We start from the raw sequence: 26,710 nt of genomic DNA, 5'->3' as shown, positions 1-26,710 counted from the left end.
AAATGATAATATCCGGGTTAGAATGAATTTCGCGCATTGTAGCTCTTTCTCTCGCAGTTAGATTTGGTTTCAAAGGTTTATTATTGAATTTCACATTATGAGCGATAAGATGCCTAATCATTTCTTTCTGTGAATCTGAAACTTTACTGAATTGAAAGCTTTTTCGATAGGAGCCAAAATCTTTGGAATCGAGGGTTTACAGGTTTGTGAGAAGTTAAAATTATATTTTAGAATTCTCTCTTGTTCTTCTGAAAGACTAACATTAGAAATATTAACTATTGGCTTGATGTTTACAATGGGAAGATTTTTTGAACTACTTGAACTGGAAGACTGTAAAAGAAGTTTTTCGAATTTAACTGCAAGGGTGTTTTTATGACGGTTAACTGCATTCTCCGTTCTAGACCAAGACTTTTGTTCAAGGGCAGTGAATTTTGGATATGATTTAGCGAGTTCCAGATGAAGCTTATAGAGTTCATGTTCAATTTTGGACAATTGTTGACGTGTATCCCATATCACGGACCGAAGTAAGGCAAGCTTGAAATTTAACAGAATTCTTAAAACGCGACTCGAAGGTTTTTGATTAGATTTGATTTGAATAAAATTGGGGATCAATTTTTTACATTTACATTTAAGTAAAAGTCAAGATGATTCAAGAATTTTTGCCGTTTCAGGCGTAATTTAGTGAAACGATTAACGGATGAAGGCATGATAAACAATGCAGAAAATCAAACTAAATTAACTGAGCAATAATAAAGTACACACAAAACAGCAGAAAAATCCCTCACTGAAATGAATAGAAAACAAAACGTTTGTAAGCAAAATGCATGAAATCAGACAAGCAAAGCACAATATCCAAATGTACAAAACATAAACATAACTTGAAAATTGCAAAAATGTACTCACCGAAACTCCTACAATCACAAAATGGCGGCCACACCACGTGTAAAAAAGAAAGCAAAATGTAAGCCTGTTTGGGGCTTCTATAATTAAGACACAATAACACGCCGAATAAATACTAATTCAGAAGTCAAACAACAAAAATCAGCGTTATACCTACAAAATTTTCACAGGACTAGTTTCGATGGTTTTACCGAACCATCATCTTCAGCTGCAAAACCGCAAATGAACAAGATAGGAAATAATGATTAGATAAGATAAGAAACCCTGGACAAGAATAAGCAAGTGGCGCCATCTGTTGGCGAAACCAGAACTAAAACATAATTTCTCTAAAAGCCGAAGGCAAATTTGGATTGGAATTAGGATCGTTAACTAGAACAGAAAGATTTTTTTGAATGTGAAATGCCTCTACAAAATCCAGTTCTCCAATGGAAGATGTTTTTTGAATAATTTTGGCAGCAGAAAAATTGAAAGTGTGATTTTCGGACCAACAATGTTGAGCAACAGAAGACTTCTGTGTTTCCTTTTTTCTAACATATGCCTCATGTTCTTTGACGCGAAATTTTAAGGCTCTCTTAGTTTGGCCAATGTAAATTAAACCACACTGGCAAGGAATCCTATAAATACCCCAGGAATTCATATCCGGAATGGGGTCCTTGAGTATAGAAGTTGGAATTTTATTGATGGGAGAATAAACAACCCGAAAGTTAAATTTCTGCAAAATATGTGCAACTTTATAGCTAATTGATGGAAAGAAGGGAATGACAACAGAATTTTTATAATCTCCTAAAATAAGAGTGTGGCTTTTAGTGTGTTCAGATGAGAATTTTTTAACTGCTTGATTAATAATGTTGGGTGAAAAGCCCCTGTCAATAGCTATTGCTTTTAAATAATTTAGTTCTTCATCAAGGGCTAGTTTGGAGGAGCAAACTTGAAGAGCACGGAAAACATACGAATAAAATGAAGCTAACTTTTGTTTAGTCGGATGACATGATTTAAAGTGTGGTGGAAGGCAAACCGATGAAGGTTTACGGTAAACTGTAGTACTGAAGTTGGATGTGTTACGGGTGACCAGAATGTCGAGAAACGGAAGAGTAAAAGTATCGTCTACGTAGCGGAACCATGCCGGGAAGTTTAAAGTTTCAAACAATTTTGATTCATAATAATGCATGTAGATATCAGCCAGGATGGGACTGAGGGGACTTCCCATGGCTAATCCCTCAGTTTGCTTGTAATATTTATTTTGGAAAACAAAATGTGTTTGTTTCAAACAGAGTTGAGTGAGAGAAATTAGCTCATCAATTTCGATGCAAGAGAAATGAAATTCGTGAAGTCTGGTTTCTAGACATCTTAATGCACCCTCCACTGGGACATTGGTGAATAATGAATTTACATCAAAAGAAACCATGAGTAAATTACTAGGAGAAATGTTTTTAACCTTTTTTACAAACTCCATTGAATTTTTTATGGTGTAAATGTTATTGTCTAATAGAGTGAAAAATCTAGAAACTAAATATTTAGCTAAAGGATACGAGGCAGTACCTAAATTTGATACAATAGGGCGGAAAGGAATACCACTTTTATGAATTTTGGGAAGAGCATATAATCTGGCACAATTCGCAACAGATGGGATAAGCGAATGTTTTAAGTTGCTTGAAATGATTTGCGAAGATTTGATCGCAGTTTTTATTTCGGATAAGTCCGAAGGTGTAGGATCTTTAGGGATCGGATTATATGGTCCTTCGTTTAAGAGTTTAGTGACACCATCGATGTAAGTGTTCTTATCCATGACGACTATCTGGCCACCTTTGTCGGCCTTTGAAATGATAATATCCGGGTTAGAATGAATTTCGCGCATTGTAGCTCTTTCTCTCGCAGTTAGATTTGGTTTCAAAGGTTTATTATTGAATTTCACATTATGAGCGATAAGATGCCTAATCATTTCTTTCTGTGAATCTGAAATTTTACTGAATTGAAAGCTTTTTCGATAGGAGCCAAAATCTTTGGAATCGAGGGTTTACAGGTTTGTGAGAAGTTAAAATTATATTTTAGAATTCTCTCTTGTTCTTCTGAAAGACTAACATTAGAAATATTAACTATTGGCTTGATGTTTACAATGGGAAGATTTTTTGAACTACTTGAACTGGAAGACTGTAAAAGAAGTTTTTCGAATTTAACTGCAAGGGTGTTTTTATGACGGTTAACTGCATTCTCCGTTCTAGACCAAGACTTTTGTTCAAGGGCAGTGAATTTTGGATATGATTTAGCGAGTTCCAGATGAAGCTTATAGAGTTCATGTTCAATTTTGGACAATTGTTGACGTGTATCCCTTATCACGGACCGAAGTAAGGCAAGCTTGCAATTTAACAGAATTCTTAAAACGCGACTCGAAGGTTTTTGATTAGATTTGATTTGAATAAAATTGGGGATCAATTTTTTACATTTACATTAAAGTAAAAAGTCAAGATGATTCAAGAATTTTTGCCGTTCCAGGCGTAATTTAGTGAAACGATTAACGGATGAAGGCATGATAAACAATGCAGAAAATCAAACTAAATTAACTGAGCAATAATAAAGTACACACAAAACAGCAGAAAAATCCCTCACTGAAATAAATAGAAAACAAAACGTTTGTAAGCAAAATGCATGAAATCAGACAAGCAAAGCACAATATCCAAATGTACAAAACATAAACTTAACTTGAAAATTGCAAAAATGTACTCACCGAAACTCCTACAATCACAAAATGGCGGCCACACCACGTGTAAAAAAGAAAGCAAAATGTAAGCCTGTTTGGGGCTTCTATAATTAAGACACAATAACACGCCGAATAAATACTAATTCAGAAGTCAAACAACAAAAATCAGCGTTATACCTACAAAATTTTCACAGGACTAGTTTCGATGGTTTTACCGAACCATCATCTTCAGCTGCAAAACCGCAAATGAACAAGATAGGAAATAATGATTTAGATAAGATAAGAAACCCTGGACAAGAATAAGCAAGTGGCGCCATCTGTTGGCGAAACCAGAACTAAAACATAATTTCTCTAAAAGCCGAAGGCAAATTTGGATTGGAATTAGGATCGTTAACTAGAACAGAAAGATTTTTTTGAATGTGAAATGCCTCTACAAAATCCAGTTCTCCAATGGAAGATGTTTTTTGAATAATTTTGGCAGCAGAAAAATTGAAAGTGTGATTTTCGGACCAACAATGTTGAGCAACAGAAGACTTCTGTGTTTCCTTTTTTCTAACATATGCCTCATGTTCTTTGACGCGAAATTTTAAGGCTCTCTTAGTTTGGCCAATGTAAATTAAACCACACTGGCAAGGAATCCTATAAATACCCCAGGAATTCATATCCGGAATGGGGTCCTTGAGTATAGAAGTTGGAATTTTATTGATGGGAGAATAAACAACCCGAAAGTTAAATTTCTGCAAAATATGTGCAACTTTATAGCTAATTGATGGAAAGAAGGGAATGACAACAGAATTTTTATAATCTCCTAAAATAAGAGTGTGGCTTTTAGTGTGTTCAGATGAGAATTTTTTAACTGCTTGATTAATAATGTTGGGTGAAAAGCCCCTGTCAATAGCTATTGCTTTTAAATAATTTAGTTCTTCATCAAGGGCTAGTTTGGAGGAGCAAACTTGAAGAGCACGGAAAACATACGAATAAAATGAAGCTAACTTTTGTTTAGTCGGATGACATGATTTAAAGTGTGGTGGAAGGCAAACCGATGAAGGTTTACGGTAAACTGTAGTACTGAAGTTGGATGTGTTACGGGTGACCAGAATGTCGAGAAACGGAAGAGTAAAAGTATCGTCTACGTAGCGGAACCATGCCGGGAAGTTTAAAGTTTCAAACAATTTTGATTCATAATAATGCATGTAGATATCAGCCAGGATGGGACTGAGGGGACTTCCCATGGCTAATCCCTCAGTTTGCTTGTAATATTTATTTTGGAAAACAAAATGTGTTTGTTTCAAACAGAGTTGAGTGAGAGAAATTAGCTCATCAATTTCGATGCAAGAGAAATGAAATTCGTGAAGTCTGGTTTCTAGACATCTTAATGCACCCTCCACTGGGACATTGGTGAATAATGAATTTACATCAAAAGAAACCATGAGTAAATTACTAGGAGAAATGTTTTTAACCTTTTTTACAAACTCCATTGAATTTTTTATGGTGTAAATGTTATTGTCTAATAGAGTGAAAAATCTAGAAACTAAATATTTAGCTAAAGGATACGAGGCAGTACCTAAATTTGATACAATAGGGCGGAAAGGAATACCACTTTTATGAATTTTGGGAAGAGCATATAATCTGGCACAATTCGCAACAGATGGGATAAGCGAATGTTTTAAGTTGCTTGAAATGATTTGCGAAGATTTGATCGCAGTTTTTATTTCGGATAAGTCCGAAGGTGTAGGATCTTTAGGGATCGGATTATATGGTCCTTCGTTTAAGAGTTTAGTGACACCATCGATGTAAGTGTTCTTATCCATGACGACTATCTGGCCACCTTTGTCGGCCTTTGAAATGATAATATCCGGGTTAGAATGAATTTCGCGCATTGTAGCTCTTTCTCTCGCAGTTAGATTTGGTTTCAAAGGTTTATTATTGAATTTCACATTATGAGCGATAAGATGCCTAATCATTTCTTTCTGTGAATCTGAAACTTTACTGAATTGAAAGCTTTTTCGATAGGAGCCAAAATCTTTGGAATCGAGGGTTTACAGGTTTGTGAGAAGTTAAAATTATATTTTAGAATTCTCTCTTGTTCTTCTGAAAGACTAACATTAGAAATATTAACTATTGGCTTGATGTTTACAATGGGAAGATTTTTTGAACTACTTGAACTGGAAGACTGTAAAAGAAGTTTTTCGAATTTAACTGCAAGGGTGATTTATGACGGTTAACTGCATTCTCCGTTCTAGACCAAGACTTTTGTTCAAGGGCAGTGAATTTTGGATATGATTTAGCGAGTTCCAGATGAAGCTTATAGAGTTCATGTTCAATTTTGGACAATTGTTGACGTGTATCCCTTATCACGGACCGAAGTAAGGCAAGCTTGCAATTTAACAGAATTCTTAAAACGCGACTCGAAGGTTTTTGATTAGATTTGATTTGAATAAAATTGGGGATCAATTTTTTACATTTACATTAAAGTAAAAAGTCAAGATGATTCAAGAATTTTTGCCGTTTCAGGCGTTATTTAGTGAAACGATTAACGGATGAAGGCATGATAAACAATGCAGAAAATCAAACTAAATTAACTGAGCAATAATAAAGTACACACAAAACAGCAGAAAAATCCCTCACTGAAATGAATAGAAAACAAAACGTTTGTAAGCAAAATGCATGAAATCAGACAAGGAAAGCACAATATCCAAATGTACAAAACATAAACATAACTTGAAAATTGCAAAAATGTACTCACCGAAACTCCTACAATCACAAAATGGCGGCCACACCACGTGTAAAAAAGAAAGCAAAATGTAAGCCTGTTTGGGGCTTCTATAATTAAGACACAATAACACGCCGAATAAATACTAATTCAGAAGTCAAACAACAAAAATCAGCGTTATACCTACAAAATTTTCACAGGACTAGTTTCGATGGTTTTACCGAACCATCATCTTCAGCTGCAAAACCGCAAATGAACAAGATAGGAAATAATGATTATATAAGATGAGAAACCCTGGACAAGAATAAGCAAGTGGCGCCATCTGTTGGCGAAACCAGAACTAAAATATAATTTCTCTAAAAGCCGAAGGCAAATTTGCATTGGAATTAGGATCGTTAACTAGAACAGAAAAATTTTTTTGAATGTGAAATGCCTCTAGAAAATCCAGTTCTCCAATGGAAGATGTTTTTTGAATAATTTTGGCAGCAGAAAAATTGAAAATGTGATTTTCGGACCAACAATGTTGAGCAACAGGAGAATTCTGTGTTTCCTTTTTTCTAACATATGCCTCATTATCTTTGACGCGAAATTTTAAGGCTCTCTTAGTTTGGCCAATGTAAATTAAACCACACTGGCAAGGAATCCTATAAATACCCCAGGAATTCATATCCGGAATGGGGTCCTTGAGTATAGAAGTTGGAATTTATTGATGGGAGAATAAACAACCCGAAAGTTAAATTTCTGCAAAATATGTGCAACTTTATAGCTAATTGATGGAAAGAACGGAATGACAACAGAATTTTTAAAATCTCCTAAAATAAGAGTGTGGCTTTTAGTGTGTTGAGATGAGAATTTTTTAACTGCTTGATTAATAATGTTGGGTGAAAAGCCCCTGTCAATAGCTATTGCTTTTAAATAATTTAGTTCTTCATCAAGGGCTAGTTTGGAGGAGCAAACTTGAAGAGCACGGAAAACATAGGAATAAAATGAAGCTAACTTTTGTTTAGTCGGATGACATGATTTAAAGTGTGCTGGAAGGCAAACCGATGAAGGTTTACGGTAAACTGTAGTACTGAAGTTGGATGTGTTACGGGTGACAAAAATGTCGAGAAACGGAAGAGTAAAAGTATCGTCTACGTAGCGGAACCATGCCGGGAAGTTTAAAGATTCAAACAATTTTGATTCATAATAATGCATGTAGATATCAGCCAGGATGGGACTGAGGGGACTTCCCATGGCTAATCCCTCAGTTTGCTTGTAATATTTATTTTGGAAAACAAAATGTGTTTGTTTCAAACAGAGTTGAGTGAGAGAAATTAGCTCATCAATTTCGATGCAAGAGAAATGAAATTCGCGAAGTCTGGTTTCTAGACATCTTAATGCACCCTCCACTGGGACATTGGTGAATAATGATTTTACATCAAAAGAAACCATGAGTAAATTACTAGGAGAAATATTTTTAACCTTTTTTACAAACTCCATTGAATTTTTTATGGTGTAAATGTTATTGTCTAATAGAGTGGAAAATCTAGAAACTAAATATTTAGCTAAAGGATACGAGGCAGTACCTAAATTTGATACAATAGGGCGGAAAGGAATACCACTTTTATGAATTTTGGGAAGAGCATATAATCTGGCACAATTCGCAACAGATGGGATAAGCGAATGTTTTAAGTTGCTTGAAATGATTTGCGAAGATTTGATCGCAGTTTTTATTTCGGATAAGTCCGAAGGTGTAGGATCTTTAGGGATCGGATTATATGGTCCTTCGTTTAAGAGTTTAGTGACACCATCGATGTAAGTGTTCTTATCCATGACGACTATCTGGCCACCTTTGTCGGCCTTTGAAATGATAATATCCGGGTTAGAATGAATTTCGCGCATTGTAGCTCTTTCTCTCGCAGTTAGATTTGGTTTCAAAGGTTTATTATTGAATTTCACATTATGAGCGATAAGATGCCTAATCATTTCTTTCTGTGAATCTGAAACTTTACTGAATTGAAAGCTTTTTCGATAGGAGCCAAAATCTTTGGAATCGAGGGTTTACAGGTTTGTGAGAAGTTAAAATTATATTTTAGAATTCTCTCTTGTTCTTCTGAAAGACTAACATTAGAAATATTAACTATTGGCTTGATGTTTACAATGGGAAAATTTTTTGAACTACTTGAACTGGAAGACTGTAAAAGAAGTTTTTCGAATTTAACTGCAAGGGTGTTTTTATGACGGTTAACTGCATTCTCCGTTTTAGACCAAGACTTTTGTTCAAGGGCAGTGAATTTTGGATATGATTTAGCGAGTTCCAGATGAAGCTTATAGAGTTCATGTTCAATTTTGGACAATTGTTGACGTGTATCCCTTATCACGGACCGAAGTAAGGCAAGCTTGCAATTTAACAGAATTCTTAAAACGCGACTCGAAGGTTTTTGATTAGATTTGATTTGAATAAAATTGGGGATCAATTCTTTACATTTACATTTAAGTAAAAAGTCAAGATGATTCAAGAATTTTTACCGTTTCAGGCGTAATTTAGTGAAACGATTAACGGATGAAGTCATGATAAAGAATGCAGAAAATCAAACTAAATTAACTGAGCAATAATAAAGTACACACAAAACAGCAGAAAAATCCCTCACTGAAATGAATAGAAAACAAAACGTTTGTAAGCAAAATGCATGAAATCAGACAAGCAAAGCACAATATCCAAATGTACAAAACATAAACATAACTTGAAAATTGCAAAAATGTACTCACCGAAACTCCTACAATCACAAAATGGCGGCCACACCACGTGTAAAAAAGAAAGCAAAATGTAAGCCTGTTTGGGGCTTCTATAATTAAGACACAATAACACGCCGAATAAATACTAATTCAGAAGTCAAACAACAAAAATCAGCGTTATACCTACAAAATTTTCACAGGACTAGTTTCGATGGTTTTACCGAACCATCATCTTCAGCTGCAAAACCGCAAATGAACAAGATAGGAAATAATGATTAGATAAGATAAGAAACCCTGGACAAGAATAAGCAAGTGGCGCCATCTGTTGGCGAAACCAGAACTAAAACATAATTTCTCTAAAAGCCGAAGGCAAATTTGGATTGGAATTAGGATCGTTAACTAGAACAGAAAGATTGTTTTGAATGTGAAATGCCTCTAGAAAATCCAGTTCTCCAATGGAAGATGTTTTTTGAATAATTTTGGCAGCAGAAAAATTGAAAATGTGATTTTCGGACCAACAATGTTGAGCAACAGGAGACTTCTGTGTTTCCTTTTTTCTAACATATGCCTCATGTTCTTTGACGCGAAATTTTAAGGCTCTCTTAGTTTGGCCAATGTAAATTAAACCACACTGGCAAGGAATCCTATAAATACCCCAGGAATTCATATCCGGAATGGGGTCCTTGAGTATAGAAGTTGGAATTTTTTGATGGGAGAATAAACAACCCGAAAGTTAAATTTCTGCAAAATATGTGCAACTTTATAGCTAATTGATGGAAAGAAGGGAATGACAACAGAATTTTTATAATCTCCTAAAATAAGAGTGTGGCTTTTAATGTGTTGAGATGAGAATTTTTTAACTGCTTGATTAATAATGTTGGGTGAAAAGCCCCTGTCAATAGCTATTGCTTCTAAATAATTTAGTTCTTCATCAAGGGCTAGTTTGGAGGAGCAAACTTGAAGAGCACGGAAAACATAGAAATAAAATGAAGCTAACTTTTGTTTAGTCGGATGACATGATTTAAAGTGTGGTGGAAGGCAAACCGATGAAGGTTTACGGTAAACTGTAGTACTGAAGTTGGATGTGTTACGGGTGACCAGAATGTCGAGAAACGGAAGAGAATTGCAAGTCTCAAGTTCAAAAGTGAACTGAATAGCAGGATCAATAGAATTCATTGTTGAAAGAACTTTATTTAAATCATCTTTATTACCTTCAAACAGGGTAAAAGTATCGTCTACGTAGCGGAACCATGCCGGGAAGTTTAAAGTTTCAAACAATTTTGATTCATAATAATGCATGTAGATATCAGCCAGGATGGGACTGAGGGGACTTCCCATGGCTAATCCCTCAGTTTGCTTGTAATATTTATTTTGGAAAACAAAATGTGTTTGTTTCAAACAGAGTTGAGTGAGAGAAATTAGCTCATCAATTTCGATGCAAGAGAAATGAAATTCGCGAAGTCTGCTTTCTAGACATCTTAATGCACCCTCCACTGGGACATTGGTGAATAATGAATTTACATCAAAAGAAACCATGAGTAAATTACTAGGAGAAAAGTTTTTAACCTTTTTTACAAACTCCATTGAATTTTTTATGGTGTAAATGTTATTGTCTAATAGAGTGAAAAATCTAGAAACTAAATATTTAGCTAAAGGATACGAGGCAGTACCTAAATTTGATACAATAGGGCGGAAAGGAATACCACTTTTATGAATTTTGGGAAGAGCATATAATCTGGCACAATTCGCAACAGATGGGATAAGCGAATGTTTTAAGTTGCTTGAAATGATTTGCGAAGATTTGATCGCAGTTTTTATTTTGGATAAGTCCGAAGGTGAAGGATCTTTAGGGATCGGATTATATGGTCCTTCGTTTAAGAGTTTAGTGACACCATCTATGTAAGTGTTCTTATCCATGACGACTATCTGGCCACCTTTGTCGGCCTTTGAAATGATAATATCCGGGTTAGAATGAATTTCGCGCACTGTAGCTCTTTCTCTTGCAGTTAGATTTGGTTTCAAAGGTTTATTATTGAATTTCACATTATGAGCGATAAGATGCCTAATCATTTCTTTCTGTGAATCTGAAACTTTACTGAACTTGAAAGCTTTTTCGATAAGAGCCAAAATCTTTGGAATCGAGAGTTTACAGGTTTGTGAGAGGTTAAAATTATATTTTAGAATTCTCTCTTGTTCTTCTGAAAGACTAACATTAGAAATATTAACTATTGGCTTGATGTTTACAATGGGAAGATTTTTTGAACTACTTGAACTGGAAGACTGTAAAAGAAGTTTTTCGAATTTAACTGCAAGGGTGTTTTTATGACGGTTAACTGCATTGGAGAAAGAGCTACAATGCGCGAAATTCATTCTAACCCGGATATTATCATTTCAAAGGCCGACAAAGGTGGCCAGATAGTCGTCATGGATAAGAACACTTACATCGATGGTGTCACTAAACTCTTAAACGGAGGACCATATATTCCGATCCCTAAAGATCCTTCACCTTCGGACTTATCCAAAATAAAAACTGCGATCAAATCTTCGCAAATCATTTCAAGCAACTTAAAATATTCGCTTATCCCATCTGTTGCGAATTGTGCCAGATTATATGCTCTTCCCAAAATTCATAAAAGTGGTATTCCTTTCCGCCCTATTGTATCAAATTTAGGTACTGCCTCGTATCCTTTAGCTAAATATTTAGTTTCTAGATTTTTCACTCTATTAGACAATAACATTTACACCATAAAAAATTCAACGGAGTTTGTAAAAAAGGTTAAAAACATTTCTCCTAGTAATTTACTCATGGTTTCTTTTGATGTAAAATCATTACTCACCAATGTCCCAGTGGAGGGTGCATTAAGATGTCTAGAAACCAGACTTGGCGAATTTCATTTCTCTTGCATCGAAATTTATGAGCTAATTTCTCTCACTCAACTCTGTTTGAAACAAACACATTTTATTTTCCAAAATAAATATTACAAGCAAACTGAGGGATTAGCCATGGGAAGTCCCCTCAGTCCCATCCTGGCTGATATCTACATGCATTATTATGAATCAAAATTGTTTGAAACTTTAAACTTCCCGGCATGGTTCCGCTACGTAGACGATACTTTTACCCTGTTTGAAGGTAATAAAGATGATTTAAATAAAGTTCTTTCAACAATGAATTCTATTGATCCTGCTATTCAGTTCACTTTTGAACTTGAGACTTGCAATTCTCTTCCGTTTCTCGACATTCTGGTCACCCGTAACACATACAACTTCAGTACTACAGTTTACCGTAAACCTTCATCGGTTTGCCTTCCACCACACTTTAAATCATGTCATCCGACTAAACAAAAGTTAGCTTCATTTTATTCCTATGTTTTCCGTGCTCTTCAAGTTTGCTCCTCCAAACTAGCCCTTGATGAAGAACTAAATTATTTAAAAGCAATAGCTATTGACAGGGGCTTTTCACCCAACATTATTAATCAAGCAGTTAAAAAATTCTCATCTCAACACAATAAAAGCCACACTCTTATTTTAGGAGATTATAAAAATTCTGTTGTCATTCCCTTCTTTCCATCAATTAGCTATAAAGTTGAACATATTTTGCAGAAATTTAACTTTCGGGTTGTTTATTCTCCCATCAATAAAATTCCAAATTCTATACTCAAGGACCCCATTCCGGATATGAATTCCTGGGGTATTTATAGGATTCCTTGCCAGTGTGGTTTAATTTACATTGGCCAAACTAAGAGAGCCTTAAAATTTCGCGTCAAAGAACATGAGGCATATGTTAGAAAAAAGGAAACACAGAAGTCTTCTGTTGCTCAACATTGTTGGTCCGAAAATCACACTTTCAATTTTTCTGCTGCCAAAATTATTCAAAAAACATCTTCCATTGGAGAACTGGATTTTCTAGAGGCATTTCACATTCAAAAAAATTTTTCTGTTCTAGTTAACGATCCTAATTCCAATCCAAATTCTACTTCGGCTTTTAGAGAAATTATGTTTTAGTTCTGGTTTCGCCAACAGATGGCGCCACTTGCTTATTCTTGTGCAGGGTTTCTTATCTTATCTAATCATTATTTCCTATCTTGTTCATTTGCGGTTTTGCAGCTGAAGATGATGGTTCGGTAAAACCATCGAAACTAGTCCTGTGAAAATTTTGTAGGTATAACGCTGATTTTAGTTGTTTGACTTCTGAATTAGTATTTATTCGGCGTGTTATTGTGTCTTAATTATAGAAGCCCCAAACAGGCTTACATTTTGCTTTCTTTTTTACACGTGGTGTGGCCGCCATTTTGTGATTGTAGGAGTTTCGGTGAGTATATTTTTGCAATTTTCAAGTTATGTTTATGTTTTGTACATTTGGATATTGTGCTTTGCTTGTCTGATTTCATGCATTTTGCTTACAAACGTTTTGTTTTCTATTCATTTCAGTGAGGGATTTTTCTGCTGTTTTGTGTGTAGTTTATTATTCAGTTAATTTAGTTTGATTTTCTGCATTTTTTATCATGCCTTCATCCGTTAATCGTTTCACTAAATTACGCCTGAAACGGCAAAAATTCTTGAATCATCTTGACTTTTTACTTAAATGTAAATGTAAAAAATTGATCCCTAATTTTATTCAAATCAAATCTAATCAAAAACCTTCGAGTCGCGTTTCAAGAATTCTGTTAAATTGCTGCTTGCCTTACTTCGGTCCGTGATAAGGGATACACGTCAACAATTGTCCAAAATTGAACATGAACTCTATAAGCTTCATCTGGACCTCGCTAAATCATATCCAAAATTCACTGCCCTTGAACAAAAGTCTTGGTCTAGAACAGAGAATGCAGGTAACCGTCATAAAAACACCCTTGCAGTTAAATTCGAAAAGCTTCTTTTACAGTCTTCCAGTTCAAGTAGTTCAAAAAATCTTCCCATTGTAAACATCAAGCCAATAGTTAATATTTCTAATGTTAGTCTTTCAGAAGAACAAGAGAGAATTTTAAAATATAATTTTAACTTCTCACAAACCTGTAAACCCTCGATTCCAAAGATTTTGGCTCCTATCGAAAAAGCTTTCAAGTTCAGTAAAGTTTCAGATTCACAGAAAGAAATGATTAGGCATATTATCGCTCATAATGTGAAATTCAATAATGAACCTTTGAAACCAAATCTAACTGCGAGAGAAAGAGCTACAATGCGCGAAATTCATTCTAACCCGGATATTATCATTTCAAAGGCCGACAAAGGTGGCCAGATAGTCGTCATGGATAAGAACACTTACATCGATGATGTCACTAAACTCTTAAACGAAGGACTATATAATCCGATCCCTAAAGATCCTTCACCTTCGGACTTATCCAAAATAAAAACTGCGATCAAATCTTCGCAAATCATTTCAAGCAACTTAAAACATTCGCTTATCGCATCTGTTGCGAATTGTGCCAGATTATATGCTCTTCCCAAAATTCATAAAAGTGGTATTCCTTTCCGCCCTATTGTATCAAATTTAGGTACTGCCTCGTATCCTTTAGCTAAATATTTAGTTTCTAGATTTTCCATTCTATTAGACAATAACATTTACACCATAAAAAATTCAATGGAGTTTGTAAAAAAGGTTAAAACATTTCTCCTAGTAATTTACTCATGGTTTCTTTTGATGTAAAATCATTATTCACGAATGTCCCAGTGGAGGATGCATTAAGATGTCTAGAAACCAGACTTCGCGAATTTCATTTCTCTTGCATCGAAATTGATGAGCTAATTTCTCTCACTCAACTCTGTTTGAAACAGACACATTTTGTTTTCCAAGATAAATATTACAAGCAAACTGAGGGATTAGCCATGGAAAGTCCCCTCAGTCCCATCCTGGCTGATATCTACATGCATTATTATGAATCAAAATTGTTTGAAACTTTAAAATTCCCGGCATGGTTCCGCTACGCAGACGATACTTTTACCCTGTTTGAAGGTAATAAAGATGATTTAAATAAAGTTCTTTCAACAATGAATTCTATTGATCCTGCTATTCAGTTCACTTTTGAACTTGAGACTTGCAATTCTCTTCCGTTTCTCGACATTCTGGTCACCCGTAACACATCCAACTTCAGTACTACAGTTTACCGTAAACCTTCATCGGTTTGCCTTCCACCACACTTTAAATCATGTCATCCGACTAAACAAAAGTTAGCTTCATTTTATTCGTATGTTTTCCGTGCTCTTCAAGTTTGCTCCTCCAAACTAGCCCTTGATGAAGAACTAAATTATTTAAAAGCAATAGCTATTGACAGGGGCTTTTTACCCAACATTATTAATCAAGCAGTTAAAAAATTCTCATCTCAACACACTAAAAGCCACACTCTTATTTTAGGAGATTATAAAAATTCTGTTGTCATTCCCTTCTTTCCATCAATTAGCTATAAAGTTGCACATATTTTGCAGAAATTTAACTTTCGGGTTGTTTATTCTCCCATCAATAAAATTCCAACTTCTATACTCAAGGAACCCATTCCGGATATAAATTCCTGGGGTATTTATAGGATTCCTTGCCAGTGTGGTTTAATTTACATTGGTCAAACTAAGAGAGCCTTAAAATTTCGCGTCAAAGAACATGAGGCATATGTTAGAAAAAAGGAAACACAGAAGTCTTCTGTTGCTCAACATTGTTGGTCCGAAAATCACACTTTCAATTTTTCTGCTGCCAAAATTATTCAAAAAACATCTTCCATTGGAGAACTGGATTTTCTAGAGGCATTTCACATTCAAAAAAATCTTTCTGTTCTAGTTAACGATCCTAATTCCAATCCAAATTTGCCTTCGGCTTTTAGAGAAATTATGTTTTAGTTCTGGTTTCGCCAACAGATGGCGCCACTTGCTTATTCTTGTCCAGGGTTTCTTATCTTATCTAATCATTATTTCCTATCTTGTTCATTTCCGGTTTTGCAGCTGAAGATGATGGTTCGGTAAAACCATCGAAACTAGTCCTGTGAAAATTTTGTAGGTATAACGCTGATTTTTGTTGTTTGACTTCTGAATTAGTACAGTTTATTTGTTTTTAGGTTAAATCAAATTTAAAATTGGTTGCTACGACTTTGTTTAAGTAAACATTTCACACAAAAGAGAAGATTTTGCAAAGAGATATCTTTCAGTTTCGGTAAAAAATCGCGAAATATATGCTGAAATATGGGAGATTTTTCCCACCTGCCTGAGGATAATGTCCGTATTTAAGCCTTTCTTTATGACTCATAAAATTAAATTATTTACATGAATATCATATCTGTTCCCAGGAAATTCTCATCCTTTCTAAACGTACAGTAATGCCCAGACTTACGTAAGTAATGCATTCCATAAATCGTTATGTAATTTAAATTTTCGTAAGTCTTTCTATATTGCCTAATTGCAACTTAGTAAAAAACTGCAAAATTTATTATTATCATGTGCATTTATAATATATGTATATATAGATAGACAGATAGGCCAGAAACACTCTAATATTTAATTAATAAAGTCTATTAAAGTGGCGCAAAATGCTGAGATATTAATTAATTAAGAAAAATATAAAATATATTAAAATAAATAATATCCATCAAATGTGTGGAATTTTCTTAAGAAGGCACAAATGAAGAGCAATTCAATCAATAACTTGGAAAATTCAAAAAATTAAAACTTAAATTAAATTTTAAAATCTAAAAACAATTATTTAATTTTAGATTATATTAATACCAAAAATTTAACTTGGGCAAGAAAAGCATAAAATTTACATAATTTTAAATAATAGTTGATAATTCTTTGGTGCAAAGGAGTAACGAAAAGAATTATAAAAACAGCCACATTTCTGGATTATATCTGGATAAACTGCAGAAATAATCAAAGAATTCCTTAAATTAAAAATACTTAAATGAGGATCTATTGATGCCGAACATAAAATATTTAAAAATATTTTAAGATACACAACACTTTTTCAGTTTATCTTGATGACTGATTTCCAATAATTGCATGTTTTATTATTATACAATTTTTGAAACATAAAAAATACAGAAGAAAGTTTAACGTAAAATGTTTCTTAAAAAATTAAACAATTCAAATTTTATATTAATACATGGTGGTTGTAAGGTAAGTTTCCCTGCTAAATAAAAACACTAGAACTAAAATTACCGTGTGAGAGATTGGCGTTGCTCACACCTACGCATTAGGAATTTTGCATAATATAGATAGATTATGAAATTTTCTGGTGCGTACGTGACAGTAGTGCCACTCATTCCTTTTTAAAAGGGGACAGCGAACTTTGAGTTAGCTTTTCTTTGCCTGACTGTTGATTTGTATTTATTATGCGTCTTACCATACCATAGCGTGGTAAATATTGTGATGCAATGAGGTTCATTTTTATCTGAATGGCTCTAAGAATAATTCCAGCTGCAGGATGTAGGCAACTGAAAGTCTCCCAGTGATCAATGGCGTGTCATTGCATTCTACAAAAAGTAACGTATGGTGTGGATCCACTGCCGATTTCAATACTACTATACATTTTGAAAACGATTCTCATTCCTGAACTGCAGAAAACACGATGCTTGGGCTCGACAAATTTTATGCAAGCTGGAGCACGCCCCACGTATTCTTTGTTCAATACAGCACCTTCTGCTCCAGTATTTCGATAATAAGAGAATTATGAGACAATATTTCCCGACAGAACAGTTGCCTATTACACTGAACATCACCCCTACGTGAATTTTTGTAGTAGGGATACCTTAAATCTATTGTTTATATTAGTGACGTTACAAACCTGAGTTCCTTGAAAGAAAACGTAAGACGGCTGTTATAAATATCCAAACTAATAGTTTAGGTACAACACTACAGAACGTCATACTTTGGATGCTATATCATGTGCACAGGTAATATCAGCACATCGAAAATATTGCGCGTGGTTCTACTGCACCCTAAATATTGATTAATAAAAGATTATTTTCTGTAAGTTTCATATTGTAATTTTATATCATCCATTTCTGTATGTCCATTTTTTACTGTTAAAATATTAATGAAAATTTGCGTAATCTATTTTCCACGCAATCATCGTAATTATTGACCCATTCCGTTGCGGCGGGCACAAATATCTCACCCTTCGGTGACTTATGGCACTGGTATATACAGAGGCTTTCAGCAAAGCGGTTGCAAACTTTCAGGAGAGATAGAGTATACCTAGACGATTGAAAAACACATAGCAGTGCATGGTTGAAAACGCCTTCCTGGCGCGGGCAGTGACAACACAAACAAAGGAAGTAAGGACATCAAGAGGGTGGAAATAATGTTCGTTATGCTTTAGTACTGCTGAAACCAAGAAATAAGAACAAAAATAGGCTATCGTCATCAAAGAAGGTGTTCGAAATTACAACCCGGACCGTGATGCAAGAACCGTACATCATGCATCTTCCATACGATCTTCCATGCGTGATGCTTCTGTGCGCCAGAGATGTGAGGCCTGCATCATGGTTCGGTGTCGTAATTTAGAACATCTTTAATATCAATCGTTGTTCTGCTTTTGTTCTTATTTTTTGGTTTCAGCTATACTAAACATAATAAAACATGTTTTGTCCGACATTTCGTGTCCTTCCTTTTTTGTGTTTTGTGTCGTCACTACCACACCAAGAAAGCAGATCCGACCATACACTGGTATATGATTTTCCATCATCTAGGTGTACTCTGCCTCTCCTGAAAGTTTGTAACCGATTTGCAGAAACACCCTGTATATACAGATATATACATATACAGATTTATCCGTAATATTCATCTTGTCATGCCTTCCACAGTCTATAGATGAAACTTGGTTTCATTCCGTTTATTAGTTTTACCTGAAGATATCTTCAAACAAGGTGAGTTATTTTATAACTACCCTGTATATTCAGGTTTAATTATTTTAGGTACTTCTTGGGTTATTTTTGCAATTTATTCTGATATCATTCAGAATCGTAATCCTGTCAATAATTCTTTTGGCTTAACAAAGACTTATCAACTATTATTTGATATTATGTAAATTTGGTTTTATTTTCGTATGATTTTAATTTTATTTGAGTTGTTTTCTAAGTTATCGATTGATTCAATTGTTTTTAATTTGGGGTCTCCTTTTAGAAATTTCATTAAATTTGGGTGATATTAATTCTGTACTTTTACAACATTTGACTTGTTTTGGTAACATAAACTATGTCCGAACTTCCTGCAGTACTACTTACTCGGATATAAACTATGATACTGAAAATTATGTAAAAACAGACTGGAATAAATTTTCAAATTAAAAAATGCCAAAACTAGTTTGAAGCTGCAATGTGAAACTCAGTGCTGAAAGGGGATGATTCTGAAGAGAAGTGCTGCTTTTTTGGGAGTTTCTGTTTCTCTCGATGTTGGAGGCTGACAATAATCGGAAACATATGAGTTGCATTCTTGACGTCGTTTATGAGCGACATCTTACAAACTTGTCTAGAGTATATTTTGTGGTCACAGTTCTTTTGTGCTTGTAGATGATTACATATCTGAACGAATACGGTTGAAAACATTCTCAAAGGTCTGTATTCGAATTCATTGACTGTCTATGGGGTAAAAATTTCTTCTAGTCCCTTTGTCGAAAATTTCTTAGCGTGTACGGTATTGAGATTCCTTGAGCATAGCCTTTGCAGTAAATAAATAAACAAAGAATGATTCAGAATCAAAAGGCTTTCAAGCTGCATATCATTTTTAAAAGCAATATTTGATGACATTTCGCAAGAACTTCTTTTATTAATTTAAATTACTAAAATCTCAAATTCATTCTTGAAGTAAGGATGTAAAACAAGGATTTCTAACATTTATCTTACATCGACTCCTTTTAAGAAAATGGTTTTCTTCATCGACCCCCTACCATTTTCTCTAATGTATATACAGTATACAACATAATCATTATGCAAATAATTTCAATAAGTAACTTAGCAAATAGATTAAGAGTATCAAAAAATATTTGAAAAATTTATTTATTATATTTAGGTTTAGTTATTCTTTGTATTATTATTAATACCACTTTTACAAATATGAACCAGTTTTTAGAATTAAAATCATAGTCTAATAGCACGAAACTTTAATTTTAGTTAATGTGTTGTTGCGCAATGATTAGTGAAATGTGTATTTGATGTAGTAATGCAATTTTTTAATATTTGGCATAAAATTGCTTAATTTAAGTAATTAAATTCATTCAAAAATATTTAACCTTGTTTTTTGTTTTCCATTCTAGTTTCGTATTCGCATTTTTTATTATTATTATTTCGTGTGTATGTGTTCTTGCCTTTTGGTTTTTTAAATTGTACTTATTAAATGCAAAATTTATATATTTAAAAATATTATTGATTTTTAAAATATATTAAACATATTTATGTGTATTTTTCCCTTTTATTTGTTTTATATGATGTCTTCCGTATTACAGGATACAGCTTTATCCGATAAATAATCTAATATGAATTTTATCAATAACTTTTTTTGCACTGATTTGAGGTTTTGAATATGCCGATCAATTGCCGGCATATTCGGCTATTTACCTCCTGTCGACTCCTTTATTATCACTGAACCCTTTTAAAATTTCATATACCCCTAGGGGTTCAACACTAATCCCGCTGCAAACTCCTGATTTAAAATTATATAAATGTTCATAAACTATTTATTAGAAACAAAGTTTAATTATTAACGATCAGAATAATGCAAAATCAGGGGATTTATGATAAAATATTGGGAATTATGTAAATATTGAATATTATAATATATGAAAAAGGACTTTAGAAGCAAATGAGTTTAAGCCCAAATGGAGGCTTTGCTGTACGCTCTAAGAATGGGGCCGACAGTTAAATCTTTATTTGAAGTAATTAAGGTTAATTAAGCCTTCTTGAGTTTACGTTTCTTTTCTCGGACTTAAGCGATTATTCGCTTAGCAGTTCACTGGATTTCTCGACACTTAGTTTAAGAGAATAAAATTGAGGAACTCTATAAAATGATTAAATGATGCACTCTATAAAATGATTAAGAAAAGCTACCGATATTTATTCTATCCTTTGCCTTCTGAAATAAACTTTCATCTGTGTTTCCTGTGTTTTAGAATTATTAATACGTTTATGTCCTATAACGATGTAAGATTTTATTTGAGATGCTGCAGTACTGTAACTGAGTGCCATTTGTAAATTTAGGATTTAATTTTTGAAAATACGTTAGAGTACTGGATGTTTGTCGGTTCGTATTTCCGCATATATACACTTGCAAGACTCATCGTAATGACTGTTCATTATAACAAGTGTTCCATTACATATTACGGCGACCAGTCTAAAAAATTACCATTGGATGAGTGTATATTAAATTCACTTTCGTTACAGCGACAGCAGTCATACCGGACCTTTTTCTTCAAAACGCGAGGGGTCGTCGTAACAAGCGGCATTTTTAGTATTTAACCTCAATTTCATGAAAATGTTATCATGCCACTTTTGCTCTGAAAGCTTGAGACAGATTTTTACTGGATTATTTTTGTGTCGCCCTGTGGTTTAACAAATTCCACTAAACATGATTAAATACAGCAGATGAAATTCATACTTCAGAATAAGAGTTGTAGTATTTATTAGGAAGATTTTTTACCTTACATCAAGTCATTTCACTTGAATCTCAATGGTGTTTGCATTTTTTTATCTAACCGACATTATTTCATATTCTCAAATTCAGTTTCTTTTGTACCTTCCGCGCTGATAGCTGCTATCGTTGTAACTGAGTTTCCTGCTGTCTAGAAATTCCTAAACCGAAACCTTGTTGTAATGTAAAGTACTCCAATATATTTCCGGTTGTGTTGAAATGAAATATGTTTTTAATCCGAATTTATTTGCTTAATGTGTATCACTGCTACCGGTCACAAAAGTGTAAATTACAGCAAGAAAAGGATGTAAGTAAATTTCCTTCTTTTTCGAGTCCAATACTTTGATCATAAAATTTTTACTTTCATACATTCAGGATTATTTAAGGATTAATTTTGCTTCCTAGTAATACTAATGAATAACAAAATAAGAATTCAGAATTCATGAAAACATCTAAAGAGTGTATTAAATGCAAAAATAACTTTTATTAAATTTAATAAATAAATAAATAAATTTCAATAAATTTAATAAATTTTCAGCTTTTGGTATTGCAAATAGTTTCTCAACTTCGAATAAGCAAATGATGAGTTAAGTTGGTCATTACACTCTTTGTGGCATTTTGCAAGTTAAAATGAGTTTCTATTGTTAATTCATAATTCTTATAAATATTACTTTATTGGTATTCATCTAACCTGAACCGTAAAATTTAAGTGGGAAAAAATTACCTCGAACAAAATATTTTGTCCTCTAGGTGACGGAAAACTTGAGATATCAACTGTGCCCTCCCCGGGACTCGAACCTCGAATCTTTTACTTGCTAACCGCAGTCAAGCATCATAAGAACGCGTATGGAAAAATGGAACAATTCCACTTAAGAATTTGCATCCATCTCCATTCAAAATACATCTAAGAAAGACAAAAAACACAGTTTACCACAGCCGGGTAATAATGAGTTATTGTCTACTGCACTTTATTTCTTCATTCCACATTTTATATATCACTACATAGAATTTATTTTCTCCACTCAATTGGTGTTGGTTTTGGTGTATTTAATTACGGCAAAACACACTAGGGCTATCTGCCTAAGGGGAGGGATGCCTTTCGTGGAGGACTTTGTAAGGGAAACTGGCTCGTATACACGTTACACATGGGGAAAACCACGAAAACACCCATGCAGCCAGCCCGTTCGCGGGATTCGAACCTCGGACCGAACTACCAGTGTTCAGCGACTTTAACCGCTCGGCCGCTGGTGGGCTTCCACTTAATTGGAAACTATAGTTCAAATCAGAATTCATTCGTGCGCTTTTCGCGAAGCGAAAGATGCTAAACGGAAGTATGGAGTGGTAGAAAAAACAACAATAGACTCGATCAGGGCCCCATTATCGAGACTATTAGATTTTATGTAGTTAGGAAGAGTGAGAAATCGATTTTGTCCCACAAGGATTCGTAGTAAGTAGAAGGCAACTTGCATTTAAATTCTACTTGCAAGCTGAATGTGTTAACCACTATAACTCTACTACAATACATTCGAAAAAATTCAATGAATAAAAATTTAAAGAAGTACAACAAATTCATGAAAGATAGTAGACAGGTGACGAATAAATGTAAAAGGATCAAAACCTAAATTACTTAAGTTGATAGATACAATTGTATTTTTAAAAAAAATTATTGATGTCTCATAAATATTTCAAATAAGAAAAGAAAAGACGGACAAACAAATTTATTTATATAAACGATGGATTAAAAAAATTAACTTGGAAGAGAAAATTTCCCTTTCATGAATAATTCCTCTAAACAATTTGCTGATTATTTCTGAACAGAAAATCAATGAAATACCTTTCGTAAGGTGTTAAGTTCTTGTAACAGAAAGTGCTGATAAGTAGATTTGCTGAGAAAAAAGTGTTTTTAATACTCTATGTAAATTAGTAAACTATCTCGCTATTGGTTTTGCAACATTATTTAATTTTAATATAATGATAATTCATTTAAAATTCTTCTTAATATTAAGAATAACTATAAATAAATGATAAAGTTTTCATAAAAACATTCACATTAACCTTTTAACTGTCACGCCTGAGTATTTTTCGGGGTAATTTTTTTTTTTTTTTTTGAGTGCATCGTATTGTCATACCCGAATATATATCGGGAGATGTTTATTTCGGCTACATTTGGTTTTTCCAATAAAAAAATTTGACAATTTGTGTACCCAAATCATCAAAATAACTTGACAGTTAAAGGGTTAAAAAGCAAAAAAATAATTATCGTAGAGCGTATTTTCTTTGTAATATAATCCAACTTTACTAAAGAAATTATTGTAAATAATTGTCGTAGAGTGTATTTTATTTGTAATCCAATCCAACTTTACTAAAGAAATGTTATAGTGAAAGCAGTAACAGCAAAAGTTGAACTACTGTATCGAGAGAATAGAAATAGCTCATTTCAGAGATGCAGGCAACATAGATGGAAGGAAATGGACTATCCTTAGCTTGAAGACCTATAGTCGAGGTCTGGAAAATTTCTTATATGCAATAGCTATGATGATAGCTGAAGAGCATAAATGTCTGGAGAGTTTCTTACTTGTGATGTTGATGAAAATAAGCGATAACCATGAGCAACACTTTTCCAAACATTAAATTTTTTTCTTAAAGGAGTAATAATGGAGCATAAATTGCACGATAAACAAAAGTGTAAGGGACGGTAAATTTTTGTTGTATTTCAGCAGACTGAGAGTAATAAGACAAAGAACCAATTTTAATGTTTAATTATTTAGCTATCTGTGTTAATTTTTATATAATTATGTTCCTTCTTTATTAAGAAGAGTGTTACTAATTTTTTATGTTGTAAATGTATATATGTTGTCTATTTTATTTATAATAGCCCTTGCTTTACTAAAGAGCCCTTTAACCTCACTTTACTTTGCGAAAGACTTACAACTGATTTACGGATACTTTCGGATTGCGAAAAATATCTGAGGGAAGATTTTCGTCTTTAGGAATAAAAGAAGGAAACTGTAATACTATTTAGGTTATAATAAATAAAATATAATTATATAATATATTATAATATATAAAAATAAAAGAAGGAAACTGTAATACTATTTAGGTTCGTATCAAGCAATAAAAACTGTGATTTAAATTGGGAACAAACATCCAGAATTTAAGATAATTTTGTAGTGTATTCTAAAATTGGGAACAAGCATCCAGATTTAAGACAATTTTTCAGTGTATTCTAAGTGCCATATAAAAATTCTACGATTAAAAAAAAACTATCAATCTAATTAATCAAGCATATTTCAAGCATTTCATATAAGCCAGAGCAAAGACAAACATCGACTTCTAATACTGGCGGAGGCAGACTTAGAAAGAGTCGCATTATTTAACAGAATTAATGCTGATAAAACCTTTATTCCATACTCTTCGTATTTTCTTTCTTAAGCTTCAATCTTCTTCTGTATTTCCTATTAGAAAAATTCTGTATATACTAGCCCATTTGTATAACTGCCGTCAATCGCAAGTCTTCCAGTATGTTTGGTGTCTTCCTAATTTCGGAAGACGAAACAAAACTGGGCCTAAATTAGTTACATTTGTATAAGTTGTGTATTTATTATACCACTTTTGCTTTTAGTGTTATTTTAAGGCATTATTTTCTAAGAGAGTCCTTTCCTGATACCAACTTTGTGAATGCTTAAAATACGTTTCCTATACATAACTGTAATTGCTTTCGCAATCTTAACCACAAACATTTTCACAGAAATATTCTATTTTCGGAAAGAGAGGGAAGTCTATAAATATCATAACAATTAACAGTTGGACAGAAAGTAATTTATGTCTAACCATTTACATAGAACATTTATTTTAAAGTTGTCGTAAAAACAATTGTTTGGAGTTTTCTTAATTTAGTATTCCTAAATCAGTTTTACATCCATAAACCTCTAAACCATTTTTATTGTTCAAAGATGCAAAGCGCCGACAGTGCCATTTTGAATGCTTTCATGACATATTTTAGTTATTTTCTATTGCAATATTTCTTTTAAAGAATTTCCTTGAAGTTTCGCTAAAATATTTATGACTTAAGGCGACAAAGATATAAACTCTTAAATGGGTTTTTAAAATCTCCATAAGTTTTATAAATACTTAAATCAGGATTCGATATTCTCGATAATAATTTTGTGAAAAATGTGATTTAAATATTTACTCCGTTTTGAAATTTTTGTGATCAGACTGTAAGATATTAGTTAGAAACGCTAAGTTATGCTTAATTACGAGCATCTGAACAATTTAACTTTCTGAAAAGAAATGATGAATCTTAAATGCACACATTTTCTTTAACAGCTATGAATTTTAAATACATATCTTTTATTTATCAACTAGAAATGCATTTAAAGGAATACTACAAAAACAACAGCAACATCACGAAAAGTGGAATTTTCAACAGCAATCAGCAAGGATTTAATTCCAGTTATGAAACAAATACGAAAGGTTTTTGAGAAAAACTCTTCTTTTTCCCTCAGAACGTTAAACTTTTACATTTCTTTGAAGCAATTTTTTCTTCAATTTTGAGAATAAAGTCATTGATTTTAAAGTATGAAATGTGATTGTTTCTTCTTCAGTTAGAGACCCTTAATCATTTAAATCTGAAAACTTAACAACTAAATCTGTATATTTTGCTGTAAATAAAATTTGGTTAATAAGTTGAAAGGCTAACAAATTAACGCAAAATGCAAGACACCAGTGTGTCTAATGTGTGAGGATGCTTTTGTAGAGAGCTTTCTAATAGAAATTAGCTTCAATTTACGCTATATATGAGACAAATTATCAAAATCATTTGCAACCAGTTTGTTCGCTAAGAACAGGAAATAAAGCCTTTAATTACTTCCATGTCTCCACATGAGGTTGAATACCATAAGACCCGCGTACTGTTGTGATGTTAAACAACTACAAAAGTAACATCAATTCAGTAATTCGATGATCTCGAGTTCGATTCCGAGCAAGCGGATGATCAAGTTTTCTTCAATATTTCGCTCTAAACTTTTGCTCGTCACCAAAAAAAATATAAAAATTTCCTATATTCTGCAAACCTTCATTAAGGTTAT

General features: G+C 33.3%; 1 protein-coding gene across 2 annotated transcripts in view; it reads left to right on the top strand.

Annotated features, from left to right (window-relative positions):
• The first annotated feature begins 21,793 nt into the window (after positions 1–21,793).
• Positions 21,794–26,710, top strand: part of LOC118196133 (major facilitator superfamily domain-containing protein 12-like) — a 207,559-nt gene continuing 202,642 nt past the window's right edge. Inside the window, exon 1 of one of the 2 annotated variants that reach the window (XM_035367535.2) lies at positions 21,794–21,927. The gene's annotated coding sequence lies outside the window, so the exon portion shown is untranslated. The remainder of the gene's footprint in view (positions 21,928–26,710) is intronic. The other variant, XM_085823515.1, reaches the window with a different exon arrangement.

This window comes from Stegodyphus dumicola, chromosome 9 (genome assembly GCF_044657685.1).
Source record: "Stegodyphus dumicola isolate Sdum_Otavi_A_Nest chromosome 9, ASM4465768v1".
Taxonomy (NCBI): Eukaryota; Metazoa; Arthropoda; class Arachnida; order Araneae; family Eresidae; genus Stegodyphus; species Stegodyphus dumicola.
Note: the sequence above shows the minus strand (reverse complement) of the source record. Positions and strands in the feature narration are given on the sequence as shown.